This window comes from Dendropsophus ebraccatus, chromosome 1, assembly GCF_027789765.1.
Source record: "Dendropsophus ebraccatus isolate aDenEbr1 chromosome 1, aDenEbr1.pat, whole genome shotgun sequence".
Lineage (NCBI taxonomy): Eukaryota > Metazoa > Chordata > Amphibia > Anura > Hylidae > Dendropsophus > Dendropsophus ebraccatus.
Window position 1 is genome coordinate 87,728,999 of NC_091454.1, and position 19,024 is coordinate 87,748,022.

At 43.3% G+C, this 19,024-nt stretch overlaps 1 protein-coding gene across 2 annotated transcripts in view; it reads right to left on the bottom strand.

Moving 5' to 3' along the window:
- The window catches only part of HMGA2 (high mobility group AT-hook 2), a 162,526-nt gene that overhangs the window by 26,062 nt on the left and 117,440 nt on the right, over window positions 1–19,024 (bottom strand). The gene's annotated exons all lie outside the window — the stretch shown is intronic.

Genomic DNA, 19,024 nt, shown 5'->3' on the forward strand with positions numbered 1-19,024 from the left:
AATAAAGTAGCAGTGTCTTTTCTAATCCTGGATAATGCCTTTGAGGGAATCTCAAAGTCAGCCAGAACCCTACTTTACATTGACAGGGAAGAAAAACTCAGAAATGCCTGAAATGTTGTCTCTGGAGTCGTTGCCTGCTAACAAACTAGTATATAACGGGCCTTTCTTCCAAAAACCACTGTAATAGTAAACCGGATTTACTGCTCATGCAAGCCAATTACACCTTTGCTTTCAGAAGCTCTGCTAAAAAGAAAGCTCAGATTAACTTTGTTGTCCATCAGAGCTCAGCTTTCATATTTTCAAGGGTATGTTGAAGATCTGCAGAAGATCAGTTGCAGAAAAACTATGTATGTACCAAAACAAAATAAAATTTATATATTATCAGTTCCAGATCAGTTGCAGCAAATCTGCAGCATGTGAACTTACCCCAAGAGCTTTAGCTAAAGAAAAGCTTAGCTCTGACTGATTGCTATGGTCAACAAAGACAGTTTTACTACTACAGTTTAGATTATCTCATCCAATGTGTGGGAAACCACATTAGGGTACTTAAAACAAAAGGGTAAAACCTGTATCCATAGGGATTGCTGACCAGGGGCTTTTTATAAGCCACAGTCTAGGTCCTATTCCACGGGCCGATGGGGGCCCGATCAATAATGTAAACGAACACTGATCTAGCAGATCTCGTTTATTGGGCATATTACACGGATAATTGTTTAGCGAGGGCTGCAGGGACATCATTATTGATATCCTTGCAGCCAGTGGCGTAACTACCGTGGTCGCGGGGGTCGCCGCCGCGACCGGGCCCGCCACAAAGGGGGGCCCGCGGGGCCCTCCCGATCAATCACTCTTGTGACCGCAAGCATTGTTTTGCTTGCGGTCACAAGAGTCCGACTCCGTCTTCCCCCGGCTGCTGCGCGGCTGCCGGGGGTGTCGCGTCTTATCCCCGGCAGCGCACGCATCCCAGAGCTCCCTGCGCGCCTTGGGCCCTGACTTCCGGTTCCGGTGCGCAGGGAGCTCTGGGATGCGCGCGCTGCCGGGGATAAGACGCGACACCCCCGGCAGCTGCGCAGCAGCCGGGACAGACCAGGAGGAGAGAGGATCAACGTGGGAGCGCGTTGTCAGGTGAGTTAAGTTTAGTTTTGTTTTTTATCAGCCTGCAGGGTAGGGGGAAAGAGGGGGGTATCTATGAGGGTGGGGGAAAGGGGACCATCTATAAGGGAGGAGGGGGGGGTGAAGGGGACCATCTATAAGGGAGGAGGGGGGGGGTGAAGGGGACCATCTATAAGGGAGGGGGGGTGAAGGGGACCATCTATAAGGGAGGGGGGGGAAGGGGACCATCTATAAGGGAGGGGGGGGAAGGGGACCATCTATAAGGGAGGGGGGGGAAGGGGACCATCTATAAGGGAGGGGGGGAAGGGGACCATCTATAAGGGAGGGGGGAGAGGGGGCCATCTATAAGGGAGGGGGGAGAGGGGGCCATCTATAAGGGAGGGGGGGGAGAGGGGGCCATCTATAAGGGAGGGGGGGAGAGGGGGCCATCTATAAGGGAGGGTGGGGGGAGAGGGGGCCATCTATCAAGGAGGGGGGAGAGGGGGCCATCCATAAGGGAGGGTGAGGAGAGAGGGGGCCATCTATAAGGGAGGACGGGGGGTGAAGGGGACCATCTATAAGGGAGGGGGGGTGAAGGGGACCATCTATAAGGGAGGGGGGGGGAAGGGGACCATCTATAAGGGAGGGGGGAGAGGGGGCCATCTATAAGGGAGGGTGGGGGGAGAGGGGGCCATTTATCAAGGAGGGGGGAGAGGGGGCCATCCATAAGGGAGGGTGAGGAGAGAGGGGGCCATCTATAAGGGAGGGGGTAGAGGGGGCCATCTATATGGAGGGGGGAGAGGAGGCCATCTATAAGGGAGGGTGGGGGGAGAGGGGGCCATCTATAAGGAGGACTACATGGGGGGAGAGGGGCCATCTATTTGGGGGGGGCAACATAGGGGGAGAGGGAATACACAGAGGGGGGCATATATTATTAGGGGGTCACACTAAATGAGGGTGTAAAGGGGCCAATACAAATGTGCAGTATGTATATAGATGAGGATGGTGCCAGAGTGAGGAGACTAATATGTCTGTCTGGCAGATTCTGTGGATTCGTGGCTCGGAGAAGTTCTCATAACGGCCCAGGGCAGATGGAGAAGAAGATGAAAAGAGAAGAACTCCGATCAGAAAAGACGTCTCCTGTGAGTCACCTGATATAACTGCACTGTAATGTATATGGTGTATAGAGCCTGTGTAGAGCTGGGGCCACCTCTATATGACTGGATGAGGTGATTTAGTATACTGGATTTGGTCAGTAACAATATGGTGGTGATGGTAGTGGTTGTGGTGTGGCAGTAATGTTTCCTTCCTATATACTGGTATTACTGGTAATATTGGTCTCAGTATACAGGATTTGGTCAGTAACAGTATGGCGGTAATATGTACGGTGATAATACTCTTCTTCCAATATGCTGGTGTTATTGGTAATATCTGTCTTGGTGTGTGTATGTATATATATATATATATATATATATATATACACACCAATAGCATCACTTGGTCGTGAAAGGAGGGGGGGGCCCAAGTTGGCCTATCGCACCAGGGCCCAGGAGACATTAGCTACGCCCCTGCTTGCAGCCCTTGTTTAAACACAATACTTTACCTAACCATGTTGCAGGGCTTCTCCTGCGCTCCATCTTCCTCCCGTTCCCGCGTGCAGCAGCAGCTTCGGTGGTCCTGGTCTGTGATTGGCTGAGTGGTCTGTCAGCTATGACAGGCCGCACCGAAGCTGCTGCTGCTGCGTGCGGGACCGGGAGGAAGAAGGAGCACAGGAGAAGCCCTGCAACATGGTTAGGTAAAGTATTGTGCTTGTGGAATCGCCGGTCACCCGCCGCGCATCACTATTCCACGCAGCAATGCGCGGTCGGTGTAATAATCGCTCCGTGGGATAGGTCCCCCTGTGTGGGAATGGGGAGCAGCTCAGAAGTTCTAACTAATTTCAGTGGGAACTGTAGAGCTTAATCGCATAAAAAATAAGTGACATGTGGCAGACTCCTATTAAAATAAATAGTAACGAGGTGAACATAACCTAAGGGTAGATTCAGTACATCTAACGTTAAAATCTGAAATTGTAATCTGGCAGAAGAGTTCTAAATTCACACATTTTTCTTTTGCTAAATCTGGGAAAAACATAAAAAGATGAATGAAAAAGGCTGTGTGTACAGGTATTATTTTGACCAGTAATTTTAGCCAAATCCAGGAGTGGAACTAACACAGAGAAAAGAAGTCAGATTTATTTGTTTACAATGTAGGCTACCTATAGGGCAGCTAAAATCTCTTAACATTTTTCTGGTGTAAATACATTGAAAAAGAATGTTTGGACACAATACTTTGGACTTTTTCTCCATGTGTTTATGTTGAGCTGGCATTTTCTGTCCGCACAGCAGGTCAGTGGAAACATCAAAAAAGAAGACTGTGACAGAGACTGGGCAGATCGGAAAAGTGGTAGTGACAGAGGAGTGGGCCAGTTAAAAGGGTTATCCAGTGAAAAACATGGCCACTTTCTTTCTCTTGTCTCCAGTTCAGGTGCGGTTTGCAATTAGGCTCTATTCACTTCAATAGAACTGAGCAGCAAAACCCCCCCCCAAGCTGGAGGCAAGAGTGGGGCTGTCTCTGGAAGAAAATGGCCATGTTTTAGTAGCGCTGGATAACCCCTTTAAGAATAGCTGACTATTATGTTTCCCCCAGACCAAGATTTCTGCTTTCAATTTGCAAACAATGCAAATGCAAATAAACAGGACTACAAAATAAATTAAAAATAGGTATTTCCCAGTAAAATATATTTAGAACAATAACAGTAAAGTCCTAAAGCAATTTTCCCTTTGCATTACTGTGATATTAATCACACCTGAAATGATGTTAGAACCACATCAAACACAGACATTCTTCTAGATTCCCACTCCTCACTAAATCACTGTGCATCGCTTGGCTTGAGGTCCTGAACTCATGTGACTTTGCCACACTGGAACTCAATAAAAGAGCTGCCAGCTCTACCAAATGTTCCATGAATTACTTTCTGACACTTCAATGAGGGGAAAGACAAAGTCTGAAAACGGGCCAGCTCTGGCATCCTGCCTAGTATGTGTCACAGTAATTCTGAAAGCTGCCCTTCTTAAAAAATGAACTCCATACTTTTCAGACCACCTTACAAACAGAGCCTTAAAAGTTTCAGTGTTTGTCAGGGTTATAACCGTGTGCATGTTTTTCCAGCTTGTGGCACCCAGTGGCTCCAGATACTACATGGAGGGTTTTTCTTCATGTGTTTTTAGATTTATGAATGGTTTATACTCGGACTCCTAGCACATTCACACACTTAGTAAATGAATGTTAGTTTGAGTTTTTAACCATTGTACACTTCCAACAGGAATACTAACTTTGTGTAGGAATCCTAAAAAGGCACAAACGGTAAATGCAAGGCCACAGTGGAACCAAGCAGAAAGAATAGGTACAAAACCTATAAGATAGGCCAACCTAGTATATTACATCAACATGATGCTTTAACATATGCTAGCGATTTTAACACGGTTTCTTTTGTTACATGTTGTACTTTATGTTAGTGGCAAAATTTGGTCAGTATTGTGTGATTTTTTGTGAAAAATGACAAAATTTCATAAAATATTACAAACATTTGCATTTTACGTACTTTAACCCCTTAGCGACCCATGACGTATCTGATACGTCATGGCGCCGCGGGGGGTGTTCAGAGCGGGGTCCCGCCGGGACCCCGCTCTGAACGGCGCTGATCCCGGCTGACACGTGCAGCCGGGCAGTGCCTCTGTTAGCCGGCGCGGGTCCCGTTGCCGCGCCGGCTAATTAAGCACTTCAATGCAGCTGTCAAACCTGACAGCTGCATTGAAGTGCTTTATGCACAACATCCCTGGTGTCCAGTGGGTCGTATCTCCCCCCCGCGATGCGATCGCGGGGGGGAGATCCGTTCTTCTGGCCGTGCCAAGCCTCAGCGTCGGAATGACGCTGATCCCGGCTCGGCAGTAGATTGCTATGGCCTGCAGCAGGCCATAGCAATCTATGACCGATCTCATGGATCTTTGCTGTGTATATACACAGCATTAATCTCTATGAGAGATCAGTGCTATGTATATACAAGCCCCCCAGGGGGGCTTCTAGTCCATGTAAAAAAAAAAGTAAAAAAGTGTTTTTATTAATAAAAAATCCCCTCCCCTAATAAAAGTCCAAATCACCCCCCTTTTCCCATTTTATAAATATAAATTAATAAATAAATAAACATATTTAGTATCACCGCGCGCGTAATCGCCCGAACTATTAATTAATCACATTCCTGATCTCGCACGGTAAACGGCGTAAGCGCAAAAAAATCCCAAAGTGCAAAATTGCGCATTTTTGGTCGCATCAAATCCAGAAAAAATGTAATAAAAAGCGATCAAAAAGTCGTATATGCGCAATCAAGGTACCGGTAGAAAGAACGCATCATGGCGCAAAAACTGACACCTCACACAGCCCCATAGACCAAAGGATAAAAGCGCTATAAGCCTGGGAATGGAGCGATTTTAAGGAACGTATACATCCGATACAATATAAGTTATACATGTTATATATCATAGTAATCGTAACGACTTGAGGAACATGCATAACAAGTCAGTTTTACCATAGGGTGAACGGCGTAAATGCAAAACTCCCCGAAATCAAAACAAATTCGTTTTTTTTCAATTTGACAGCGCAAATGATTTTTTTCCGGTTTCACAACATATTTTATGGAAAAATTATGCCTGTAATTGCAAAGTACAATTGGTTTCGCAAAAAATAAGCACTCATATAAGTCTCTAGGTGAAAAAATGCAAGCGCTATGGACTTTTAAACATAAAATGGAAAAAGCAAAAGCGCAAAAATGAAAATTGGCTTGGACCTTAAGGGGTTAAATTTTCTGTCTATAAAAAAAGAAAATCATTCCACATAAATTAGGTACTAAGTCATGTTAATAATATGTCCACATTATTCTGGCATTATTTGGTAAACATATTTTAGTTGTTTTAGGGTGTTACAGGGCTTAGGCTACGTTCACATTAGCGTTTGACCATCCGGCACCATTCCGTCTACCTTTTCCGTTTTAGAGTAAGCAAAACGGAAACTGTCGGATCCGTCATAATCCCCATAGACTCCCATGATATATTAGTGTGCTCCGTTTGCCCTAATTGTGCTCAGTTTGCATGCAATCCATTCAAGATCCGTTTTTTGAACGGAAGAAAAAAATAGTGTTTGCAGTATTTTTCTTTCCGCTTAAAAAAACGGATCACGAACGGAAAGTGCACTTCCGTTTTTTTTTTTACATTGTAGTCAATGAGGACGGATCTAAAACGGAAGGTATTTCCGTTCACATCCGTTTTTTTCATCCGTTTTTTGCACTGAGCATGCGCAGAAGCAGCAAGAAACCAAAGAGGAAAAATGAACGGATAGAAAAACGGATGCTGACTGATGCAAACGGATGCAAACTGATGTACAAAAGTCAGTTTTAAGCCAAAATACAAACGGACCATTAAAAAAGATGAACATTTTGCAATCAGTTTGCATCAGTCTGCTCATCAGTTTATGCTCATCCGTTTAATTAATATAGACGGATCCGTTAGAAACAAAGAAAAACGCTAGTTTGGCCGAGCCCTTTGAAGTATATCAGCAAGTTAATATATTTTCATGAAAGTTTCCAAACCTGATTTTTTTTTTTTTAGGGACCATTGATTTCTGAAGTGGATTTAAGAGGATTGAATGCTAGGAACCCCCAAAAGTGACCCCAATTCGGAAACTAAACACCTTAAAGAATTAATCTAGAGGTATAATGAGCATTTTAACCCTACAGGTGCTTAAGGAAAGTATTCACCATTAGGTCGTAAAAAAATGAAAATTTTCTTATTTTCACAAGGAACACAAGAAAAAGTACCTCAAAATTTGTAATTTAGGTTCTTCTGACTACAATGGTACCCCATATGTGGCCATTAATCACTACTTGGGCACAATTAGCATTAGCAGTGCAGATTTTGCTGGAGCAGTTTCTGGGTGCCATGTGCATTTCCAGCGTCCCTGTAGTACCAACAGAGTGAAAACCCCCATAAGTCACCCCATTCATATCATGGTCTGTTGAACATTTTGACCCCTTGGTTGTTATAGTATAACATTTATTTTTCAATTAAAGCAATGGCTGTTCTTGTCATATTTAAATGTGTTGCATTGAAGTCAATACAAACAGCGGCCGTTTGCTACAACCGTGGACATAACTGACATTTCAATGATTTCAATGCTGTTTTTAATGCAACAACGCCCATTATTCAACACTCACTACAACAGTTGTTTTTGAGTAGCAAATAATGGCTGATGTATGTAGCGTGTGTGAACATTAGGCCTTAGGGTATGTGCACACTGAGGAAAACACGCGGAGGATTCCGCCGCTCGGCCCTGCTTCACTCTCTGCCTGTGCTATAGACTCCATTCTATGGTAAGGCAGATTCCGCCATCCGCCTGAAGAATGAAAGGGTTCATTCTTCGGGCGAACGGCGAAATCTGCCTGACCATAGAATGGAGTCTATGGTACAGATGGAGAGTAAAGCGGAAGTGCGTGGGGATGAGCAGCAGAATCCTACGCAAGTCCTCTGCGTTTTTTCCTCAGTGTGCACATATCCTTAGGCAGTAAATATGAAAAAATAGAATTTTTTCCAATAATATGTTTGTTTAGTTTAAATAGCACCCCACAACTAGGGTCTTTGATCGCTATCAGTTATCCATCAATGTAAAGAGAAAGCATCTGTTAACAGTGATGGGGCGGCCATATTGGATTTGATTGTCTTTTGGGGAGGGAACACTTAGTGAGCGGGCCACTAGGAATTAATCCAGAGTTATGCTGGACAAAGCTATCAAGAGCACTGGATAGAAGGAAGGGAGATTCCTATATAGGAAACTAAAAGTCCATCAAAGCAGGTACAATTACTCACTATTAAAAAAACAAAGGTAAGTGGAGAAAGAATTGAAAAACATAGAACAGACAACTGAAGCACACACGACACAGACACATATATTTAGTATTTTTTTTCGCTTACACACTTTTTTCCCTACTGCCAATTTCTTTTTAGGAAGGCACTGGAACATTAGACATTTTCAAGTTGAAATATAGTATACCCTATATACACAATGTAACTTAAAAGGGTATCTCAACTAACATAAGTAAACTTGTAGGACTCGTCAAATAAAATATTTTTGCAAGGCCACTGCTTTTAGAGCTGAGTGGTGTCAGTAACCTAGACAATGAGCTGTCAACAATGGCAAGGAAAAAGAGGCTATATCAGGAGAAGACTGACGCAAGTTTGCTTAGTTAAGATGAGACTACACCTTTAAATACAAAATTACATTCTTACAACTTAATACCAGCATCAACATGATGCCTATGAAACCTGCAAAAGACCAAAAGATGATACTGGGTTCCATGTCATCTGTGACAGATATTAATTGGTAATCTCATGCAGGATTGATTGGTGCAGTTCCTAACAGTATAATTAGAGTGCAGAACTTGGCATCTTTGCATACTTTTACCCTGATATAACATTAGTTATATGAAAGGCAAGCTATCATTTTAGTTTCCTGCCTAGAGGGTGTACTGTACCTCACAACCTCCTACATTCCACAGGTAATCAATTTTATTTTGTATAAAACAAGTCTTAACTCATTAGGTACTTAATTTCTGATTACTTCCCTCTAAAAGGAGAGAGCTAGGATGTACTTCACCAAAGAGAACTTGAAAACTGAACAAAGTCTAAAAATATGGGAAGATAACGGCTTTGAAAATTATGGTTTATTCAGACAAAAATATAGTTAAAACCGTTTTCCTGGCAAAAAAAGGCCTTCAGACACAAGTAAAAATGGAGTTTGACCAATAGAAATCTCACAGGTGTGCTTGCCCCTTTTTATTGGATAGAGAAGTGGCTACACATGGTCACTCTTCTTTACAGTAAAAAAGGTAACACAAACAGTTGCTTTGTGGAGTCTTTCCATTAAACTAAATAATATCAGTGAGTATCTCCCTTACATTCAGCATGATTCCTGAAAGGTTGCTTATGAGGGAACAGAGGACTGATATAGTAGTATTAATCTATACCAGCACTGATTCTAATCTGATATACATTTAAGAATACAATTATGATGGCATGTACTGGCTAACCCCCCTCCTCCCCCTTTTTGTGTCCAGTCTTGTGCTCCCCTGTCTTGTCATGATTTATGTTTTTATTTTTTTTCTATGTATTTCCATACATGGTTGGCTCACAGCATGTTTTGCTGTTTTATCAGTATTTTTAGTATTTAATATCGTGTTTAGGCCCACGGCCACTGTAAATAAACTGTGCTACCTTGGGATTCTGGCTGGATGGATCCCCTCCTTGTGCTTTCCTTGCTGCTCCTCTCTGGTTAGGTGTCCGTTTATCCGGAACCTTGACGGCCATTCTCACTTCACTTCATTTTCACTGCCTTTTTTTATTTTTCCATTTGTAACATTATCTATTTGTGAACCAACACACATATTTATGAACAGTCTTTGTGAATTGCCTTAATACCTTATAAATTCAAGGCACTTATTGTTTTCTGTGCTTATACCTTAGACACGTTTGCTGTGGCATACAATTAATACAATTTGAAATAAAAGAATACCATTATGAATATATAAGTATTAATGAACTGTTACAAGAAAGAATCATAAATCATCACACCCTGACTAGACCCTTCCAATGTTTGAAATCATTCTGTACCCACAATCTGTCCCCCCAAACTGCTTGTACTGTCAGGTAGCTGCTTTTAATCCAAGATCTTTCCTGGGGTCCGTTTGGCAGGTGATGCAGTTATTGTCCTAAAAAACAACTTTGTGTCCTCTGTCAAATTGGCTCTAGGCTTGCGACGCCTCTCTGTCCCTCCTCCCTGCCCTCCTCATCGTTTGAAACGCCCCTAGGTCGGATCTCTCCTAATCATCATTTGTCTGAACACTGCACATGTGCCTTAACGATCCAACACATGTGCAGTTTTCAGACAATATAGCAAAAAAGTAGTGAGAGTAAATACGTGTAAAACGCAGGAGTACCTGAGTATCATAAGATAATAGTTCTCATGCCGAGCAGGATACCCACGTAGAAAGGAATCCAAATACTGGAACTACAATCCAATATGCTTTTTATTTACTTTCCAGATACTAGGTACACTTCAGCTCACCGGCTGATCCACACACATAAGCGTCCACCTGGTGTCCTGCGGACGTTTCGGAGGATAAGGCTCCTCCTTCCTCATGCGCAAGGACGTGGGGGGTGGAGGGTCTAATATATGCAAGTCAGAAACCAAAAGTACTACAACTTATCTGTGAGATACATAAATGCTTATAGTTATATATACAATGACTATTCATATATTACACGCATGATCATATAAGGAAGGAAAACAAAAACACATCTATTATCCTACAAAAATACTTTAAAGCTACATGTCTCATTGAGACCCTTAGGACTCTATGTCTCAAGTTCGGTTATCCAAAATGCTTCACGACGAAGGAGACGTCTACGGTTCTCCTCACTACCATTACATACCTCAAGTTGTTCAATCACTTGCCACCGTAAATCACAAATATTATGACTGTATTCAGAAAAATGACGCGCCACCGTCGTTTCCCCAAAATCATTTTTACGTTCTTCACAACCTTTTTCTTTACCTGCTGCGAATCTCCTAATAGCAGATTTATGTTCATTAAGCCTCAATTTAATCTGCCTGCTAGTTTGTCCGACATATCCCAGATAATATCACAGATAAGTTGTAGTACTTTTGGTTTCTGACTTGCATATATTAGACCCTCCACCCCCCACGTCCTTGCGCATGAGGAAGGAGGAGCCTTATCCTCCGAAACGTCCGCAGGACACCAGGTGGACGCTTGGGTGTGTGGATCAGCCGGTGAGCTGACGTGTACCTAGTATCTGGAAAGTAAATAAAAAGCATATTGGATTGTAGTTCCAGTGTTTGGATTCCTTTCTACATGGGTATCCCGCTTGGCAAGTGAACTATTATCTTATGATACTCAGGTACTCCTGCGTTTTACATGTATTTACTCTCACTACTTTTTTGCTATATTGGCATTCTAGGGTCAGTGGAGATCCTATAGTGAGTGATTTTGCCTGAAGGCTTATAGTGCGATTGATTTTTTCTGTATCGAAGCAGTTTTCAGACAAGTGATGGAGAAATCATGGCCAGAGGCATTCCTAAAGATGAAGTGGTTGGGGAAGAGGAACAGAGAGGTGGTGCAGGCCTAGGGAACAGACACTCTAGGCCACACCAATTTGACACAGGGCTGCCAGTTTAAAAGTTGTTTTTTAGGACAATAACTGCATTAACTGTCAAACGGATCCCAGGACAGATCTTGGACAAAATGCAGCTATCCAATGGTAAAAGTGGTTTGGGGGGTGGGGGCAGATTGCCGGTACAATGTCGCTTTAATGTAATGACAAGCCCATATGTGCTGTATTCATATTATCATATCAGTGACATACTGATTGACCCAAACTGTTTTTCTGCTGCTTTTTTTTACCCAACTTGCTTCTGTACAATTAGCAACAAAACTGTCAAAACAAATATAACTCCCATTGGCATATTACTTCCCGAATAGTCAAGCACACTGTGTTAAAGGTATTGGTGCTATTTAAAGATTATATTTTAATATGCTATTCTTATTTCGATTTGTCACTGACATTTTCTTAGGCAATATCTAAAATGTGTCAAGAGTCTCCCTGCATTTGAGTTTCTTTCAGGTATTCTGATTTCTTTCCGCACACTAAAAACATATTGATAGATTAAAGGGGAACTCCAGGTAGAGGTAAAAATAAACTAGCTGCGGAAGCATATAGCATTGCCTACCTGTCTAACCGAGTTTTGAAACCACCAAAAATCCATTTGCCTTGGGGCTCTTTGTTCTGTATTGTGTGGCTTTACTTCCTGGTTGAGCAGTTTTACACAGTACTACAGGTTCAAGATTGCATTGCTTTCCCTCAGCTGTTCATCACAGTCACATCCCACCCTGCCCATTTCCCACCCAAATCTGTTGCAGAACATCTAAGCTGTGTTCACACATTTCATTGTGTTCCCACCCCACAGCATGCTGTATCCTCTACCTGTAACACAGATATTGGAATAAAGTAAAGAACTTTTTGAATTAGTTTTTTTTTCCTTTTCATCTCCACACACATATTATGATCAAGTATCTTTCATCTTTGAGGTTGAGCCCCACAAGGACTTTAACAGATATTATCTTACATGGGATATACTGTGTATGCCTCGTTTGTCCAGGTGGGATTGGCAGTGCCTACTCTGATCCTCTCTGCCGTTTAGCATCATTTAATTGTGTAACTGCATCACTTTTGTAAAGACGCTGCAGTACTGCAATTAAACTGAACATAGCCCTTATTTTACTGCAGACTTTGCACAATCAGTGAAGTTAGAGCACCTGCCTCTGGCTGGTCAGAGATGGTGAATGGTAATGTAAGGGGGATTGGGGAATCCATCCAAGCCTCCTGTGACATCACACCCTGCCCCCTGTCTACATCATCAGCCTGTGCCTAGCAAACACACACAATGTGAGACAGAGACATGGAATCTTTGTCTCCTAAGGGAGGATAGCAAAAGGAGCAGGAGACAATGTGGATTGGCAAAGAGACAGTTTTTTTTTTCACTTCCTGAATTTCAATCAGCTACCAGTGTGGAAGAACTGTATAGGTATGGTAATACATTGTATAGACACATTTATATAACGTTTAATGTACTTTTAATAGAAAAACAGTTTTCCTTATGTGGATTAATTTGGATTGTTCACCCCAATGGTAATGTGAGTGATTCTCTGTACAGTGCTGGGAACTATTCTAGCACTATAGAAAATAAAAAACAACTCGGGCCTTACTGTATACTATATATGGTCAGTATGAGTTTGAAGGCTGACTCATTCTACTTGGGCCACTGACTTGCCGAGTTAAAAGCAGGTTGCATGAAACTCAAAGTGCTAAAATGCAGAAGAACAATAGAAAAAGAGCTTGCTGGAGGACAACACAGAACAAGCAAAAAAAAAAAAAAAAAAAAGAAGGTGGGTGGGAAATCAGTTCTCTAATATGCAATGGCAGCTTTGTGATTCCTCCAGTAATGTTACGCAGCTTTTTTTTGGACCATGAAAAGATCCCATTAATGCCTGTACCCCATCACATAGCTGACTATGTTCATGAATGGCACCTATCAGAGTCTAGGATAAATCCAGTGATTAGAGAGAATTTGCCAAAGGGCCTTTGTAGCTCAGAAAAATGCCTACTCCAGAATGGAATGCAGTGAATTCCTGGGAGCACAGGTCCTCCTTTGTTGGACGTCTAGTGGTATTCTGGAGCAAATAAAGGCACAAAAAGGGATCTGAGAGGCAATAAGTATTTGGAAAAATGTTCAAAGGCTTCATTTAAACATTCCTTGCTTTTTTAACTGAATCAATCTTTTTAGAATAATATACAGCCAGTATAACTATCATTTTGTTGAGTTACATTATGTGAAAGCTAGTTTCATATCTTAATCCTCCCAACAAAAAAAACAAAAAACAAAAAGGGGAGTAGACAAACATATGACATCTGAAAGATTACACTGCTATTTTATAAATTGCTGGTGAGCTGAGAACCATAGGTTACAATTGCACTGTAGTATAAATGCTAAAAGATTTTCCACAGCATTTTGACACCAGCATTTTTATTAATGTGGATTTGCAGTGGGATATTGTATTGTTTTGTAATTATACAGTGGTGCCTTGGATTACAAGCATAATTTGTTCTTGGACCGTGCTTGTTATCCAAATCCACTCTTATACCAAAGCAAATTTTTCCATAAGAAATCACTGGTATGCAGACAATTGGTTCCGCACCCCCAAAATAATGATTTTTTTATTGTGAATAGCATGTAAAACAGATGAAACAAACAATTAGAAACAGTTGAATATGTCCCATTATAAGTTACTGTACAGTATAGCAATTAGCAGATGCCCATAACACAGGAGCATAGTACAACAGGCTAGAATAGAGAAGCAGGGCTACTGTTAGAGGTCTGTGTGGTCACATGACAGCAATGGTGAAGGGGGTGTGTTCAGTATGGGCCAGTATGGGTCAGGAAGTGAGAATCACAGAGCTGTGCAGGAGGACAGTGACAGAAGTGCAGGCACATTATAGCAGCAGTGTGTATAGCTGAGTGTGAGTTCAGGCACATTATAGCAGGAATGGAGAGGATGGGAAACACAAGGGCTGACAGAGACTGCAGGGAACATGAAGGAATGAGCAGGGAAGATTTAGGCACATAAAGGCAGTACTCTCTGTCTGGGGAGAGAGGGGTTGCAGCTGTGAAGAGATTACCTCCACAGTCCTGTCCCCTGATGTAATACAAGTTACTTTTAAACCAAGGTACCAGTATACTACAGTAGCAGCAAAGGTACAATTTGTACAAATCTATGTCTATTCAACTGATAAAAAAAAAAAAATATATATATATATATATATATATATATATATATATATATATATATACACACATACACACTCACTGGCCACTTTATTAGGTACACCTGTCCAACTGCACGTTACCACTTAATTTCTAATCAGCCAATCACATGGCGGCAACTCAGTGCATTTAGGCATGTACACATGGTCAAGACAATCTCCTGCAGTTCAAACCGAGCATCAGTATAGGGGAAGAAAGGTGATTTGAGTGCCTTTGAACGTGGCATGGTTGTTGGTGCCAGAAGGGCTGGTCTGAGTATTTCAGAAACTGCTGATCTACTGGGATTTTCATGCACAACCATCTCTAGGGTTTACAGAGAATGGTCCGAAAAAGAAAAAACATCCAGTGAGCGGCAGTTCTGTGGGCGGAAATGCCTTGTTGATGGCAGAGGTCAGAGGAGAATGGGCAGACCGGTTTGAGCTGATAGAAAGGCAATGGTGACTCAAATAGCCAACCGTTACAACCAAGGTAGGCAGAAGAGCATCTCTGAACGCACAGTACGTCCAACTTTGAAGCAGATGGGCTACAGCAGCAGAAGACCACACCGGGTGCCACTCCTTTCAGCTAAGAACAGGAAACTGAGGCTACAATTTGCACAAGCTCATCGAAATTGGACAGTAGAAGATTGGAAAAACATTGCCTGGTCTGATGAGTCTCGATTTCTGCTGCGACATTCGGATGGTAGGGTCAGAATTTGGCGTCAACAACATGAAAGCATGGATCCATCCTGCCTTGTATCAACGGTTCAGGCTGGTGGTGGTGGTGTCATGGTGTGGGGAATATTTTTTTGGCACTCTTTGGGCCCCTTGGTACCAATTGAGCATCGTTGCAACACCACAGCCTACCTGAGTATTGTTGCTGACTATGTCCATCCCTTTATGACCACAATGTACCCAACATCTGATGGCTACTTTCAGCAGTATAATGCGCCATGTCATAAAGCTAGAATCATCTCAGACTGGTTTCTTGAACATGACAATGAGTTCACTGTACTCAAATGGCCTCCACAGTCACCAGATCTCAATTCAATAGAGCATCTTTGGGATGTGGTGGAACGGGAGATTCGCATCATGGATGTGCAGCCGACAAATCTGCGGCAACTGTGTGATGCCATCATGTCAATATGGACCAAAATCTCTGAGGAATGCTTCCAGCACTTTGTTGAATCTTTGCCACGAAGAATTGAGGCAGTTCTGAAGGCAAAAGGGGGTCCAACCCGTTACTAGCATGGTGTACCTAATAAAGTGGCCGGTGAGTGTATATATATATATATATATATATATATGCAAAAAAGGGGTCCGTGGAGCCTCAGTTACGAGTCTCAAAACACGGGAATAGCAAGATATCCCTCTCTCCAGAGAAGGAAGCCCATTGCCAAGGGTTGCCTCCTAGTGGGGAGAGCACCAAACCACCCTGATACGTAGTCCGTCAGGTCCTCACTCTGTTGCAAGCTTTAGGACCTAAATAGGGAAACACCAGGGTGGCCCCTGTGAGTCAAAGTCTAACTCTGTGGCGAGTATAACGACATAAGACAAGGGTTACCAAGGCTAGGCATCCATCCACAGACTGCAGTTTCGGGGTATTTGCCCCTCGTCAGTGTGGAGCAGGATTCTGGCTACTGGGGCAATAATAAATAGACCAACAAAACACAACAATCACTGAACTCAGGGAGAACAGTGAAAAATTCCAATGGAGTACTCATTTACAAGTCTCCATTGATTGTCCCATACAAAATTTAAATATGCAAAAAAGGGGTCCGTGGAGCCTCAGTTACGAGTCTCAAAACACGGGAATAGCAAGATATCCCTCTCTCCAGAGAAGGAAGCCCATTGCCAAGGGGTGCCTCCTAGTGGGGAGAGCACCAAACCACCCTGATACGTAGTCCCTCAGGTCCTCACTCTGTTGCGAGCTTTAGGACCTAAATAGGGAAACACCAGTGTGGCCCCTGTGAGTCAAAGTCTAACTCTGTGGCGAGTATAACGACATAAGATAAGGGTTACCAAGGCTAGGCATCCATCCACAGACTGCAGTTTCGGGGTATTTGCCCCTCGTCAGTGTGGAGCAGGATTCTGGCTACTGGGGCAATGATAAATAGACCAACAAAACACAACAATCACTGAACTCAGGGAGAACAGTGAAAAATTCCAATGGAGCAGATTCCCGCTGTCCAGCGGGAGGACCGCCTGGAAAACTGGGATACAGCCATAGCCATAGGCTGTATCCCAGTTTTCCAGGCTTTCCTCCCGCTGTATCCGCCCGCTCCACAGAGCGGGCAGACAGCGGAAATCTGCTGCCGAGCGTTCGGGTTCATACGAACCTGAACCTTCGTCAGGTTCGGACCATCTCTAATATATATATATATATATATATATATATATATATATATATATATTTTTTTTTATCAGTTGAATAGACATGGATTTGTAGAAACTGTACCTTTGCTGCTACTGTAGTACAAAAGAAATGTGCAGCTGATCTGCTCCAAGTGAGCACACCCATTAAATTATATCATTAAATTCAGGCTTTATTATTATATTATTTTATAATTTAGGTAATAAGAAAAAATACAAAATGAACAACAAACATTTACAGCAACAGCTTACAATAACTGTGAAAATGAAAAGAGGTCCCTGCCATCAACAGTTTACAGTTTAAGGGTCCTATTACATGGCCCCATCAAAAACTGTAAACAAGCGCCGATCTGCTAAATTAACACTTGTTTTATGAGCAATTAGACAGTCCGACTATCGGACAGCAAGGGCTGCACAAGCATGATTGGCGATGTCCATGTAGGCCTTGCCTTTAGTATAAAATAATAAAATATTAACTCACCTTACTAGATTCCCTGGTGTCCTTGGGCTTTCTCCAGTGTCCTTGGAGGCCTTCTGCAGTGTCTGCAGATCTGTCTTCTCTGCACTGACACTCCACTGACAATCACTGGCTGCAGCCTGTCTCAGCCACTAATTTGCTGAGCTGCTGGCAGTCTATCTCGGCATGTGATTGGATGAGAGGCCGACGGCTGTCAGTGCAGAGAAGGCAGAGTTACAGACACTGCGGAAAGCCCCAGACGACACCGGAGAAGGCTGAGGACACCAGGAAATGTGGTAAGGTGAGTCAATACTTTATTATTTTATGCTACAATCATCAGCTATTACACGTAGTGATGTGCATCCAATGCCTGATGACTTTAGGGCAGGTCCTAAAGAAACGATCAGCTGATGATCGTTTAGTCGGCTGATCATTCTCTTTGCTACACGGAGCAATAATAAGCCTAATTTGGCCAATTACCGCTCTGTGTAATAAGGCCCTAAGTCTGTGTTCACACACAGTATGTTAGGAATATGACTTTGCGCTCCTCGGTCCGTGCCGGGCGGTTGAGAAAGCGCTGAGTTTGTCTGTGTTTTTTTTTTACTCTGTCTGTATTGTGTTGTATTTGCCAGCCACACCCGCTTTTCCTGGCAGACTCCTGGCAGTGCAGGGGTTACTGCTCTGCTTGATCTTCTCAGCTGAACTTGCTGCTGGGATCAGGGCTGGTCCAATCATCTGCTGGACCCAGTCTCTGATCCAAGATAAAAAGCAGCAAGTTTCTCCCTTCCCTGCTGACTATTAGAGTTCACTCGCCTGCTCAGCTCCCTGTTTAGTTCCTCTGATCTCTGTATTCTGACCTTCTGCATCTGACCTAGACTATTCTCCTGTTTGCTGTTTTTGTACTTCGCCGCTCGACTGTTGCTGACCTGGTTTGTCTGACACCTCTTATTGTGTTTTGTTCGTCTGTCCGTGCTTTGTGTGTCGCACCTATTCAGTGTAGGGACCGACTCCGTGGTTGTCCGGGCCATTTAGGGCCGTCCGAGGCAATTAGGCAGGGTCAGTGGGTGGGGTCAGCTCAGGGCTCACTGTCCGTGTCTTGTCAGACTGCCTTTGCCATACTGACCATAACAGAATAGTCAGCCCAAAAATTTGTTGGGGTAACTTAGCATTATGGACGCCATGAAGACTCTGGTGAACCAGATGCAAGGTCTGAATACGCTGGTTCAGAACCTTGCTGAGCGCGTCCAGGAACAAGAGACTGCACCCCGACAGGTGACCATGACCACCCCTCTACCTCCGGAACCTCCTGTGCAGCTCCCTGAAAAGTATAAGGGAGACAGGAAGCGTTTCCGAACATTTAGAGAGGGGTGCAAGTTGTTTTTTCGTTTGTGCCCCCACTCCTCTGGAGATGAGGACCAAAGGGTGGGCATTATTATGTCCCTCTTGCAGGGTCCTCCTCAGGAGTGGGCTTTTTCATTACCCCCTGGATCCATGGAGTTGACCTCCGTGGATCAATTTTTTTCTGCCCTAGGACTCCTGTATGACGATCCAGACCTAGCAGCGGAAGCAGAACGCCAACTGACTT